We start from the raw sequence: 12,744 nt of genomic DNA on the forward strand, positions 1-12,744 counted from the left end.
TGACCACATCATACACTTTAGCAGGGCAAAAGATTCAGTGCAGCTGCTTGAACGGCCGACAGCTACACGCAGAGGACCGAGAGCACTGTACTACTGGGACAAAAATCCCAAGAGACTCTGCAAAGTGGTGAGAGGAGCATGTGCTGTGCTCTCTATTTCTTGTGTCCCCTATACCTATCACGGTCTTCTATACCTCTCTATCGGGGACATGTACTAAGCAGTGATAAAAGTGGAAAAGTGAGCCACTGGAGAAGATGCTCATGGCAACCAATCAGCTGCTCTATATACTTTTATAGTACGCAAATTATAAATGTTACGTCAATGCTGATTGGTTACCATGGGCAACTTTTCCACTGGCTCACTTCTCCACTTTTATCACTCCAGGTTAATACATCTGCCCCTGGGAGTCCCTTATATCTCTCAATGAGGCAGATATATTAACCTGGAAAAGGCATAATGAAGTGATAAACAAGTGATAAGTGCAAGGTGATAAAAGCACTAGCCAATCAACACCAATATTTAAGTTAACTGGTAGGAGCTGATTGGCTGGTTCGTTTATCACCTTGCACCTATACTGGTTTATCACTTCCTTATGCTGTCTCCAGGCTTAATCCATCTGCCCCAGTGTCCCCTATACCTATCTCAGTGTCCCTTATGGAACTCTAAATGTCAAGTTCAAACTTTTTAATGCTTAAATTATAAAATTTTCCTTACCACTTCCTGTGTACACAGTATGTAGCGATATTGGTCACCCATTTTATGGCTAAGAGGAAAAGGGCCAGGCCTGATACCAAGCGCTTACACTCTGCTGTATATATAGCTGCGCAGTTCTGGACATTTTGAACATCTGTGCAGCTCATCTATGTGAATATTGGCATTGCGTGCACCTCAGAATCAGGTCTTACTGCCTATCATTTGTCCACCATTAATAAAGATGTAAAAATCATACAGTAGAATGTGTGAAACTGGCCTTATTTGAAAGTTACACTTTTTCTTTATATAGTATACTATGGCACTCCTATAATGGCTGGCCAACGCTCTCTGGTGGATATCCACACCCTTTCTGGAGACTGGCTAAATCCCTTAGTGGGGCCCTATGGTGCATTCCCCTGGTGGACCCTTCATGCCCCAGTCCAACACTTCCGCAACTTCACAGCAGCCCGTTGTTCATGTGAATCAGCCATCACAAAAATAGGTGAAAGAGTGTATAACATGTTGGGGGGGGAAAAAATCACTGCAGTCAAACATTACCTTCCCCCGCAACGTCTGTGTGTGTATATAACTATGTGTGTGTGTGTGTGTGTGTGTGTGTGTGTTTGAGTGTGTGTGTGTGTATATATATATATATATATATATATATATAGTGCACTGGTGGCCAAAATTGTGGAAACTTTTTGAAATTTTAATGTTTTTCAACTTCTAATGCTTATAAAAACTGTTACATTTCACGCAGTGCAATGATTCATATATGGAATGAAAGGAAATGTAATGCTGAATTCAACACAATAAACAGAGGTCAAATATTTGCATTACAATAGAAATTATGCAGTGACAACACTTAGGGTAAAAATCCTTGTGTACTTATGTCACTGTCCTATCAGTATTTGGTTGCAGTGGCGCACGTAGGAAGGGGGTTACTGAGTACCCAGAAACCCCCCCTGACCGGCCAAATTCTTTTTTTTTATCTGAGATGGAGACAGCTGTGTCTCAATCTCAGTACAAACAGCGTCCGCGACCGCTACCACGATCGCGATCACTGAAGCTGCTGCTGCACGAAGCTCTCATCGGGGCAGAGCTCAGGCTTCACAGCAACCAGTGCCGGCCCGACACCTACGCGCGATTGCGGTACACGGCAGCGTACAGCGCCAGACTCAGGAGGAAGCTGCTCTACTGCAGAGTGCGAGTGACCGCCCGTCACTCACGCTCTACACCGCCGCGGCCACCCGTTCACCAGCACCTACCCGCTCTCCTGCCCCCTCACCCAGGACACAAAGAGCACAGTACAGCTGTGTGTCCTCCCGGTACCCAGCCCTCCCACGATGCAGGGAAACAGGGGATAGCCGGAGACTGACAGTGCAGCATGTGGTGACGAAGGGAGAGCTGGAGCTGCACTATAACAGAGAAGGTATGTGCTTCTGCATGGCTGGCAGCTCCCCCTTTATACTGTGTGTGCCATTGTCGGTATGCCTCTGTACAATGTGGGTGTCAGCGTGCCCATATACTGTGTGTGTGTGTGTGTGTGTGTGTCAGTGTGATTCTGGTCCCTGTGTGTGTATCAGCGTGCCCATATACAATCTATATGTCAGTGTGCTCCTGGTCCCTGCGTCTGTCAGTTGGGATGTATTTGTGTGACCGACACCGGGATTTATACACTGCTCAAAAAAATAAAGGGAACACTAAAATAACACATCCTAGATCTGAATGAATGAAATATTCTTATTAAATACTTTGTTCTTTACATAGTTGAATGTGCTGACAACAAAATCACACAAAAATTAACAATGGAACTCAAATTTATTAACCCATGGAGGTCTGGATTTGAAGTCACCTTCAAAATTAAAGAGGAAAAACACACTACATGCTGATCCAAATTTGATGTAATGTCTTTAAAACAAGTCAAAATGAGGCTCAGTAGTGTGTGTGGCCTCCACGTGCCTGTATGACCTCCCTACAACCCACACAAGTGGCTCAGGTAGTGCAGCTCATCCAGGATGGCACATCAATGCGAGCTGTGGCAAGAAGGTTTGCTCTGTCAGTCAGCGTAGTGTCCAGAGCATGGAGGCACTACCAGGAGACAGGCCAGTACATCAGGAGACGTGGAGGAGGCCATAGGAGGGCAACAACCCAGCAGCAGGACCACTACCTCCGCCTTTGTGCAAGGAGGAACAGGAGGAGCACTGCCAGAGCCCTGCAAAATGAATTCCAGCAAGCCACAAATGTGCATGTGTCTACTCAAATGATCAGGAACAGACTCCATGAGGGTGGTATGAGAACCCGACGTCCACAGGTGGGGGTTGTGCTTACAGCCCAACACCGTGCAGGACGTTTGGCATTTGCCAGAGAACACCAAGATTGGCAAATTCGCCACGTGCCCTGTGCTCTTCACAGATGAAAGCAGGTTCTCACTGAGCACATGTGACAGACATGACAGAGTCTGGAGACGCCAAGGAGAACGTTCTGCTGCCTGTAACATCCTCCAGCATGACCGGTTTGGCAGTGGGTCAGTAATGGTGTGGGGTGGCATTTCTTTGGGGGACCGCACAGCCCTCCCTGTGCTCGCCAGAGGTAGCCTGACTGCCATTAGGTACCCAAATGAGATCCTCAGACCCCTTGTGAAACCATATGCTGGTGCGGTTGGCCCTGGGTTCCTCCTAATGCAAGACAATGGTAGACCTCATGTGGCTGGAGTGTGTCAGCAGTTCCTGCAAGACGAAGGCATTGATGCTATGGACTGGCCCGCCCATTCCCCTGACCTGAATCCAATTGAGCACATCTGGGACATCATGTCTCGCTCCATCTACCAACGCTACGTTGCACCACAGACTGTCCAGGAGTTGGCGGATGCTTTAGTCCAGGTCTGGGAAGAGATCCCTCAGGAGACCATCCGCCACCTCATCAGGAGCATGCCCAGGCATTGTAGGGAGGTCATTCAGGCACGTGGAGGCCACACACACTACTGAGCCTCATTTTGACTTGTTTTAAGGACATTACATCAAAGTTGGATCAGCCTGCAGTGTGTTTTTCCACTTTAATTTTGAGAGTGACTCCAAATCCAGACCTCCATGGGTTAATAAATTTGATTTCCATTGATAATTTTTGTGTGATTTTGTTGTCAGCACATTCAACTATGTAAAGTACAAAGTATTTAATAAGAATATTTCATTCATTCAGATCTAGGATGTGTTATTTTAGTGTTCCCCTAATTTTTATGAGCAATATATATATATATATATATATATATATATAAGCAAAGGATTCAGGCGGCACTCACGGACTCACTCACAAACGACCTGGGACACCAAGGTCTGCTAACAACGTTTCGGATTTATTATCCTTCGTCAGGTAACAAAATACAAGTAATAAAAGCTTACCTTTATACCATAGTGCAAAAGCGTGAGAGTGTGATCGGTGCACGGCTTTCCGCTGACGTCATCACAATCAGACGGCGCCGGGCGGAAGCAGAAACACAGAGCTGCATAAAATCCATCACCATGGAAACTGTATACAAATCATATACAAACGGTTACAGATACAATGCCAGAGATTTGGAAACATCATTGTATAGATAGTAATCTGTTTAAAACATCTCACAAAAAGCAATTAAGAGAAAGCATTTCATTTAGACCATGCGGGGCAATAGTGTTTAGGAGGTGGATCCATCTGGCTTCGCACTGTAAAAGTGCTCTAGCTCTTTCACCACCCCTTTTATCTTCACTAATGTGATCTAATATTTTATAGCGCAGAGATGATAAAGTGTGCCCTCTGGTCTTAAAATGCTTGGCAACAGGTTGGTCAACATTCTTGCCCTCTAATGATTGCTTGATGGCACTGCGATGCTGCGCCATTCGTTCTTTAAACTGGCAGACAGTCTTCCCTATATAGTACAGGCTGCAGGGACATTTAATGCAATAAACAACATATTTACTGGAGCAAGTGAGCACATGTCTGAGTTTAATTTTTCTACCTGTGTGTGGATGTACAATATAATCCCCTGTCTCTAAATACGAGCAGGTTGTGCATCCAAGGCATTTATAATTGCCAGGTTTCCTCGTCATAAAGTGCTCAATGCTGTTACTGGCTGCTGCTGTTATGTCGGCATGGACAACATAGTCCCTGATATTTTTACCCCTTGTATAACAGGGGAGTAAATTGCGTTCAGATAGGTCAGGTAAGTCAGGGTCAGATTGAATTATGGGCCAGATTCCTTTAGCAGCAGACACCAATTTTTTAGTTGCCACTGTATAATTATTCACCCAGATAATGGATGAGTCTGCCTTGTTCTTAGTGGGGTGATCATTGTTGGTGACTCTAGGTGCTGTAAGTGCTTTAATTTTAGCTGTTTGTAGGTCTTTATGATGGTAACCTCTCTGCAAGAACCTTTTGGTCATAGCCTCCATCTTCACAGCCTCATCTGTGGTGTCACTGCAAATGCGGTGCACCCGAAGAAACTGAGAATATGGAAGTCCCCTCTTGAGGGATTCAGGATGATGACTGGCCGCCTGCAATAAATTGTTGCAGTCAGTGGGTTTCTGGAAAATTGATGTAACAAATCTAGATTCCCTGATCCTGACCTCTACGTCAAGAAAGTGAATTATTTCTTTCTGTATGTTGTAAGTAAATTTAATATTTAGATCGGAGGAATTAATATCATTCATCATGATGTGTAACATCTCCTGTGACCCTGTCCACAGGAAGAAGACATCATCAATGAACCTAGTGTATAAGGGATCAAATTCTGTATACCCTTTACCAAAAAACAAATGATCCTCAACAGAAAACATAAAGGCATTTGCGTAGGTTGGTGCGACACACGCACCCATCGCACACCCTTGTCTCTGCAAAAAAAATTCATTGTTAAAAAAGAAATAATTCCTTTCAAGTACCAAACTGAGCAATTTCAGAAAAAAATCAACATCAGGGCCCTTGTATAACACATTGTTGGTTATGAGCAGGCGCACCGCTTCTATACCCCTGTTATGGGGTATGTTGGTGTATAGGCTCACCACATCGGCCGTGCATAACCAGCAATTAGAGGGAACCATGCCAAAATCTCGTAATTTCTGTAAGAACATAGCAGTGTCCTTAAGGTAAGTTGGTCTGTCCTGTACAGCAGGCTGTAAATAATAATCCAAATATTTTGAGACCTGAAAATAAAGAGAGTCTCTGGCAGAGACAATAGGTCTGCCTGGTGGGTTGTGTGTATCTTTATGAATTTTCGGTAGTAGATTAAACAATGGGACACGTGGAAAGTCCTTGATGAGGGCCTTCATCACAGATTCGGGAATAATCCCTTCATCCATTGCCAAATGTAAGATCTCCCTTAGTTCCATCTGAAACTCTTCTGTGGGATCCATTTGTAAAACGGTGTAGATCGAATCATCTCTTAACTGCCGGTATGCCTCTCTTTTGTAGGCCTCCAAGTCCTGTACCACTATGCCCCCTCCCTTGTCAGCAGGGCGTATCGTGATATCTTTATAATTGGATAAATCATGTAATGCTCGCAATTCATTAGTAGATAAGTTCTTGGTGACTTGTTTTTTCTCTCTGTCACACTTATCAATGCAGTTAGAAATAGTTTTAGTGAAGGTCTTGATGGTTATGATGTTTGAAATCGGTTCAAAGGAGGATTTAATTTTGACAGGGCAAGGCACACTCGTCGTCTGGTCTGTCATCACATCAGCACAGTTCTTTCCAAAATATTCATTGAGGCGTAATTGTCTGTTAAGCCGGTGTAAATCAACTTTACTTTTAAGACTGTCATGCGGATTTGTGGGAACAAAATTGAGTCCCCTTCTTTTTTTTTTTTTTTTTTAAATTCAACAATTTTTATTGAAATTTGTTTCCTTTTTTTTGTACATGTTACAAAACAAAAATACAACATAAACCTAAAGCATTACTGACGACAATATTATCAGGCAACATATAGCATATCACGCACAGACATATATTTTAATCGGTTGGCATCTGTTATTGAACCCGGCCGACACGTCACTTCACCCATATATATATCTATATGCACACATACACCTATGCATATATATATATACACATATTTACACATACCTACAAATACATACTCACAAAAGAAAAGAATACATCTTTGCAGAACCGCTGAATACAACCATATCCAATACAGGAAGTAGTGCCTCGGGTGAGCTATATAGTAAATAATACTATTGTGTAAGCAGCACAATTTCCTAGCCTCATCAGGTAGCTTCGGGGTGATTATGTTAAAGCTAAACTTGCATCCGCAGATATTGTAGTGCAGGTACCCCCAACATATGGTGATGACAACCATCTATCCCATATCGCATAATATTTATTAATGGCTTTCCTGGATACATAGACAAATCTTTCATGCGCCACTGTAGTATTCACTAAAGCAATCCATGAGTCAATATCTGGGCCATCGGGTGCCATCCACGACCGGGCTATAGAAACCTGTGCAAGAGCACACATGTTGATAACGTAGCGCCTGGAGGGGGCATCCAGCAACTCCTCATCCACCACCGCCAGCACACATACAGGGGGGGTCAGCACATCAGCAGGTATACCAGTGGAAACCACAATCTTGAGTACATCCTGCCAGAAGGCATGAACTATCCTACAGGACCAAATCATGTGCCAAAAGGTGCCCCCATCTAGAGTGCACTTGGGACATTTAGAATCCATTCTTCCTCCGAATCTCATCAACCTCTCAGGAGTAATATTGACTCTATGTAAAACAAAAAGATGCACTTGTTGGTAACGGACCGCTGTGGTCGCCAGTCTAGAAGCACCCAGTGCATCCTCCCAGGCATCATTAGATATGGGCCCCAAATCACTTTCCCATCTAGATTTAAGAGAAAGAAGGGTCTCACAATGATAAGCACGCAGTAGGGCCGAATAGAATATGGAAATAGTACAATTTTGAAGCTTAACAAATAGTTCCCTAACTGGTGTGTCCCGGATCATCAGGGGAGTGTTTGCAAATTGAGTTTGACAAGCATGGCGGAGTTGTAGATATCGATAGAAATAGAAGGTAGGAATATTATACTCCTCCTGCAATTGTTGGAAAGACTTAAATACCCCCATATGATACAATTGCCCAAGAGACTGCACTCCCCAGCTGCTCCAGACCTCCCTCATCTGCAACGATGTAAGCTCATTAAAAGAATGTGCGTAGGCTAGAGGTGTTTCCGGATCCCATCCCTCTCCCTGGAGCAATCTATGCGTCTGTCTCCATACCATAATTGCTTGTTTGACAATGGGAAGGTTAAGTAGCGCTACATTGTCACTCAACAGTAGTTGTAATGGGGTGCAATTCCGATCAGTTACATAGAGAATTCGGGAAATCAATTCATCTCTACCAGGATCATGTAACCACTTACTAATATGTACCATTTGTGCCGCTAGATAATATAATCTGAATTTAGGGAGGCCCAGGCCCCCAGAGTCACGTGGGCGCGTGAGGGTGTCTAATTTTATTCTGACCCGACGTTTAGACCATACGACAGAGGACAGAAGACTATCTATTCTCCGAAAGGTTTTTAATGGGAGATAAACAGGGGAGTGCTGTAACGCATACAGCAACTTAGGCAGGGCCACCATTTTCACTAAATTAATTCTACCCGTTATAGTTAGAGGTAGAGTCCCCCACACCGCAATACGGGAGTGCAAATAATCCATGTGAGGTTTTATGTTAAGGGAAAAGTATTGAGAAGGATTATTTGTGACCCAGATACCCAAGTACTTGAATGAGTCCACCCAGCGAAGAGGGAGGGCCACGGGCGGGACCCCAGGACAAGCACCCCGAAAGGGCAATATGCAGGACTTATCCCAATTTATGGACAATCCTGAATACCCGCCATAGGTGTCAATAATACGCAACACGTGCGGCATGGTGTTGCAGTAGTCTGATATAAACAGCAGAATATCATCCGCGTATAGAGCAATCTTGTCCGTGGTGGGGCCCACCCGGAACCCCCCCACCCGCAGGTCAGAACGCACCAAGCACGCCAAGGGCTCCACTGCTAGAGCAAAAAGGATAGGGGATAGCGGGCAGCCCTGTCTTGTACCCCTGGCCAGAGGGAATGCAGAGGAAATAAATCCATTTATCGAGACCCTGGCTAATGGGGTGGAGTAAAGTAACTTGACCCACCGTATAAAGCGTGGTCCGATACCGAAGCGGGCCATAGACCCCCACAAGAACGCCCACTCCACTGAATCAAAAGCTTTAGCAGCGTCGAGAGACACTACAACAGAAGTGTCGGCGTCCCCGCGAGGGCCCTGTAAGTGCGTGAACAAGCGCCTAAGGTTAGTTAGAGTGGACCGCCCCGGCACGAAACCAGTCTGATCTGTGTGTATAATTTGGGTAATAACGGAGTTGAGTCTAAGTGCCAGGATCTTTGCTAACACCTTGACATCAGTTGTAAGTAGCGAGATAGGTCTATATGAATCTACCCGCTCTGGGTTCTTATCCGGTTTCAATAGCACTATTATCAAAGCCTCAGTCATGGAATCTGGCAGCGACCCCAACTTCAACAAGTCATTGAACAGAGTAAGTAATCTAGGGGCATAAAAGTCAATATGCTTCTTATATAGTTCAATAGGAATTCCATCTAGCCCTGGTGCCTTGCCTCCAGGAAATGATTTGATGGCTGTTTCAATCTCCGTCAATGACAAAGGGGAGTCCAGGAATTCAACCGCCACATTAGAGAGCGAGGGCAATGGTATACCAGCAAGATAATCATCTATTTCGGTTAAATCAGCCGATAGTCTTGTACTATACAGACTTCTATAATAAGCAACAAATTGGTCCGCTATTTCCGGAGTTTTTACATAAGTTACACCGTCATCCCCACCTATCGCCAGGACAGTATTAGAGAATTTATCTGCCGCCGCTAAATGTGCTAGATAAGTACCAGGTCTATCGCCTGTAGCATAATAAGAGTGTTGGGCATACAGCAAACGGTATTTAGCTTTATCAGACAGACAGTTCCTCCATTTGGACTGCGCAAGCAACCATGCGTCCTTGGAGGCAATCAATCCATCTTGCAAATATTGTATTTCTAGGGACCTACAGGACGCTTCAAGTTCCATTTCTTGGCGTTTGTAACCATTTTTTAAGGTAGCAACCCGTCTAATTAGGGAACCACGTATAAATGCTTTAAATGCGTCCCAGAGTATTGCTGGTCCAGCAGTACCTCCGTTTAGCTCCAAGAACTCCCACCAAGCAAGCTCAAGCTCCGCTCCAGTGCCCATCTGTGACAGCCAGAATGAGTTAAATTTCCAAAACAACTGTCCCCGGGTACCCCCAGTATCCAGATTCAACAGTACTGGTGAATGGTCAGAGATACCTCTAGTTGCATACTGGATATCAACAATTTTGGGAATTAAACAGGGGGAGACTAGGGCCATATCAATCCTAGAAAAGGAGGAGTAAGTAGGGGAGAAGCAGGAGAACTGTTGAGCAGCTGGATGCCGCGCCCTCCAGACGTCCACCAAACCCATACCCTCCACTAACAGAGCAAAGTTACCCGGACGTGGGCGAGGCACAGTAGTATTGGTGCTGAATCTATCCACTCTAAGATCCATGACATTATTAAAGTCCCCAATGCAGACAGTGGGAATATTGGGGTAAAGGGACATAAAATCAGCAGCCTTGCGTAGAACCTCCGGGGAGTACGGTGGAGGAATGTAAATAGCTAACAATAATAAAGACATGGAATTTATCTGACATTTAAGAAAAATATATCGTCCCCATTGATCCACCTGGGCCTGGTCCAAAACAAACGGGACAGATCTACGGATCAGAATGGAGACGCCTCTGGAGTGGGAGGTATGAGTGGAGTGGTATAGCCACCCAATCCATGGCTTTTTAAGAGATAGAACTTTGGCTCCCTCCAGGTGCGTCTCCATAAGACAAACAACATCTGCGGAGTACTGCCTAATCTGCCGAAGCACCAGGGCCCTTTTAATTTTATCGTTAAGGCCCCGCACATTCCAGGATAACATTTTTAGACTAAGTGATGCCATAATACATAAGAGCACCAAGTGCCAAATGTGCCCACAACATTGTTATTTGAAAGAGACAGAAAAGTAACCGCCTGCGAAAAATTTCTCTAAACATGTCGTAACAGCAATGCTTATAAAACAACCACCCATTAAATCCTCCCTTCCCCCCCATACAACCCCCCACCCTGTATACCGGCCCGAACTGTGGCATACCTAATCCCAAAAAACCCCCCCTCCCTACAACTAAATAACTAGTAAAGAGGACAAAAAATACAGCGGTCAAAAGCAGGCACTGCTCCCCCGCCATAACCCAACCCCCCCAGGGCCAAATAAGCACCCAACCCCCCAACATGCAGGGACCCAATATCAAGTGCAACATTTAGTATACTACCAATAAAGGCTGTATTGACCCCCTAGTAGGAAAAAAGAAAAAGTCAACAAACATTAATGCAATAGCTGTATACACAAATACTTAATGACATAAATCACAGCCCAGCCAGCGGGCAGCTGCGACATTCAGTCATTTGCCAGAGCACGCCCCGCCGGGAACTGCCGGTCAAGCCACGTCGCCGCCTCCCGCGGGGTCAGAAAGAATTTAGTCTCTTCTCCTGCGACCACCCGCAACTTTGAGGGAAAGAGCATAGCATAAGGGAGATTGAGCTCCCGGAGACGTCTCTTAATTGGAAGGAACTGGGCTCTCTCCTTCTGGACGTCGACCGCAAAATCAGGAAACACAGAGATCCAGGTACCATTCCATTTAAGTGGGCCTTTGGTGCGTGCCAGGGTGAGTACCATGTCCCGATCCTTGAAGTGGAGGAATTTAGCTATAAATGTACGGGGAGGAGCCCCCGGCGGTAATGGCCGCATAGGGATTCTATGTGCTCGTTCCACCGCGTAGTGTGACGTAAAAGCATCCGTCCCAAAGAAATCTGTAAGCCACTTCTCCAAAAACCGCTCAGGAGCATCACCCTCCTCCTTTTCCGGCAAGCCCACAAACCGAATGTTATTCCGTCTCAGACGCCCCTCCATATCGGTCAATTTTTTCTGCACCTCCGTCATCTGGGATTCAAGGGCAGTGGTGCGTCGGCCAAGCGGGGCCACAGTGTCCTCGACAGTAGAAATGCGGGTTTCCGCCTCCCCCACTCTCTCTCTAACTCGTTGTAGATCCTGGTGAATTAAGGAAAGATCTGATTGCACCTGGGTGATCTTTTCGGCCAGCCTGCATTCGCTGGCATTAACTGCGTCCAGTACCCTTTGGATAGCATCCTCTGAAGCCTCCGGGGGGCCGGAGCCAGCACTTGTAACCGGAGAGGGGGGAGAAGAACCATCCTGCGACCCCCCCATTCTCTTATTTTGCGCGGGAGGATTTCTAGCGTATTTTTCAAGCTTGGCCGCGGCCTGAGAAGTCTTCCCCATAGTATTCGTTATAGTCACCCCTACAGGGAGTTGCAGCACTATATGAGAGAGTTGTGGTAAACCAGGCAGGCAAGCCTCCAGTCAGTGCTATATCAGCAAATCAGGAATCACACAGTGGTATACCAGCAGCCTCCAGCTGGATATATATAATGAAGAGAGAGAAAGTCACATTAATATATTTCTGACAGGGATTAAGCAGCAGAGGGGGCCGTGATCCGGGGGCACTGAGCAGTTGTTAGGACAATGGGTGGGAGCCTAATTCCTCATCTCCCAAGCCCCACACTGGAAGGTTATATACTATCCACAGCAGGGGTTCTCAGAGACTGCAGCCGGAAGTGCCTGTGCAGCCTCTGATAGAGCTCGTTTTATTTATTTATTTTTTATTTATTTATTATTATTATTATTATTTTTTTTCCCCCACAGTGCCCCAGCCCGTGGAGCAGGAGAGCAGTGACAGGCAGAGAGCGTCAGGCAAGGAGGACACGCTCAACCCAGCGGACTGCAGCAGCGCGAGGAGGTGCACTCCGTGCGTGTCTCCCAGCCGCCGACCGGAAGTAGCAGGGCCAGCCGCGGCCGGAGCAGGGGAGACCGCACTTACGGCAGCGGGTTCAG

Source organism: Pseudophryne corroboree, chromosome 2 (genome assembly GCF_028390025.1).
Source record: "Pseudophryne corroboree isolate aPseCor3 chromosome 2, aPseCor3.hap2, whole genome shotgun sequence".
NCBI lineage: Eukaryota > Metazoa > Chordata > Amphibia > Anura > Myobatrachidae > Pseudophryne > Pseudophryne corroboree.